Source organism: Lactuca virosa, chromosome 2 (assembly GCF_052849685.1).
Source record: "Lactuca virosa cultivar CGN04683 chromosome 2, Lactuca_virosa_CGN04683_v6, whole genome shotgun sequence".
In the NCBI taxonomy this organism is placed as follows: Eukaryota; Viridiplantae; Streptophyta; class Magnoliopsida; order Asterales; family Asteraceae; genus Lactuca; species Lactuca virosa.
The window spans coordinates 284,045,935-284,048,523 of record NC_136427.1 but is presented as its reverse complement, the minus strand read 5'-3'; positions in this window follow the sequence as shown (position 1 = coordinate 284,048,523).

The following is a 2,589-nucleotide window of genomic DNA, read 5'->3' as shown; positions in this document are numbered from 1 at the left end:
CCACCTCCTGTTTCTGGTCAAGGAATCGAGGCTACACACGAGTCTCTCGCCGGTGCAGGCGGTGCCGCTGGTGATGGTGCTGGTGGTGACGATGAGTCGGATTTCCAAGAGGTCATTGTCACTGGTGCTTCCTAGAAGGATCCTACCCCTTCTGGGTCTCCAAGGAGTTTTCGTCGTGTCAACAGGCGCTCCGCTGTTCTGGAAGCCTCTGCCGGCGGTATTGCCAAGACCGCTAGCTCTGAGCCCCCTCTTCGCAAGAAAAGTAATATGAGTTTCTTGCTTGAGGGTTCCACGAGCTCCACCCGTGCCCCCGATGAGGGTCCTTCGAAACTGCCGGAGGGGGCACCTAATCGGGCAACTGAACTGCCCGGTCGTATAGTATAGGGAAACACCGACAAGTCCAGCCCCGTTCCCACCGCAGGAGGAGCCGAGGCGAAGACTGGGTCTTCGCCTTCCCATGGTCTTGCTTCAGCTTCTTTTGATAATACCACAACCGTCCCCCTTCTTGCAGATTCTCGTCTGGATGCCTACAAGCCGGCTTGGAAGCTAACTGCCCAAGACCTTGTCTCCGATCATGAAGCCGCTCTTGAGTGGTGTCGGCACGCGTTTCCTCCCACTACCACTGAGGCCCTAACGGTTCTATCGGATGAACACATGGCCGACGACTTGCGCTATGCCGCCGCCCAGGTGTCATCTTATTTGGTCGCAGCCGCTGAACGCATCTCTGACATGGAGACTCTCCAGTATGATTCTGATCGGAAGAGTATTGAATGTGAAGAGTTGAGGGCCCAGTTGGCGAAGATAGAACCTGACAAGTGCAGTTGGGAGGCCGAGCGGGAGGTGGTGCTGCGCGAGAAGGCAAGCTTGGCTGATCAAGTGGCAAAGCTGGAGGAAGAGGCGAGGTGTCTGGATGATCGTGTAGGGGTTTTGAGTTTGGAGAATGCGGGGTTGAGCGAGCGAACATCAGAACAGGAGGTTGATATGGTTACTGAGGGCACTGCAAAAGGGGCGTTGGAGAAGGATGTTTCATGGATCCTTAGCGAGGGGCTCAGCAGGGTGGTGAACCAGGTGATCGAGAGCCCTTAATTTCTCCAAGGCTTGGTACATGTGCAGAAGGCTTGTGTTGCTGCATGTGTAGAACAGGGTAAAAGGATTATCTGGGAGCAGGTAACCGTCGGGGAGTCTGACCCAAAGTCCGAGGAGAATGTGGCTTCCAAGACTCAAGAGATGGAAGATGCCCTGGTGGCTTTCACTGAAACAGACTTTTCCAACCACCGCCTGGGCAGTCTGGACATGGCTGGGCTCCGTAGTCTCTGTCAAGAAGATCAGAGCGATGAGTCAGGCTTTGGACCAAGCTCTGCTCCAGGTGATAAGTAGCCCTGTTTTGCAACTTGTTCTGATGTGATTTCCTTGAACAATATTTTCTTTTCCTTTGTTTGTTTATGGTCTTTTCTGCCCTCTGTGGCCATTTGAAAGTCCGGGAGTCCGGCAACTATGACAATGTTTTCTTTATATTTGTGGGTATGAATGTTTGATATTTCCGCACATATTCTTTTTGTTTGGTTGCTTCATGTACGGTTTATGTTGGCCATCACATGGTATTGATGCAGGGTCTGTTTACACCTGACCTGGGTTCTTTTACCGGTGAACTCTTTATGCTTTACTGAAGCTGTTCTTTGAGAAATTTGTTCTAATTTACTGCTTAAAGACCCTGGGTGTAGCAAAGATCGTCATCTTGAGGCTCACCCCGTTTTGTTTTTTATGAGTAGTGGAAGGTTATGATTCTTCTACACTTATATCACATGTCCTTTCATATGTATACTGCAATGTAATTGATGAACATGTTTTGGGGGAAAGGTTATGAGCCTTTTTGATAAAACCCCCTGGATGCCTCCTTATGACAATTTCGCTTGTGTGACGTTGGATGATCAGTCCTTGTTATCACACGGTAAATGCATATAACCTCTTTTGCTTAATTTTTCAAGCTTAAATATGAGAAGCATCTGAATTGCTTTCTCTCTCTTTTTTTAGTTTTATTGTTGGAGCGTTATAAAACGTAAAATGATAATGTAATTTCTGTTGGTTACATTTATATGTCGAAACTAATATAAAATGCCTTTGCTAGCATTGAACCATACTCATTTTAAGAGTAAAAATGACGCAGGCTCTGCACATTCCACGTTCTTGGAATGGCACGCCCGTCCTGAGCTTCCAGGACATAAGCACCATTCTTATGGGCTTCCATGATTTTGTACGGTCCTTCCCAAGTGACATTGAGTTTCCCCAATGGTTCAGCATGGCTAGACTCATTCTTTCTTAACACCCATTCTCCAACTTTGAAGTTTTTGACCCGGACCTGGAGGTTGTAATAGTTCTCGGTTCGTGATTTGTACAGTGCTTGGCGCAGCTGTGCCACCTCACGTTTTTGTCGAGCATGTCCAGGTCCTGGTGTCGCCCTTCTTTGTTTGCTGCTTCCTCGAAACTCTCTGTTCGTAGGGAGTCGGCCACTATTTCCAATGGGAGGACCGCTTCCGTCCCGTAGGTTAGGCTAAATGGCGTTTCTCCCGTGCTTGACCTTGTTGTGGTACG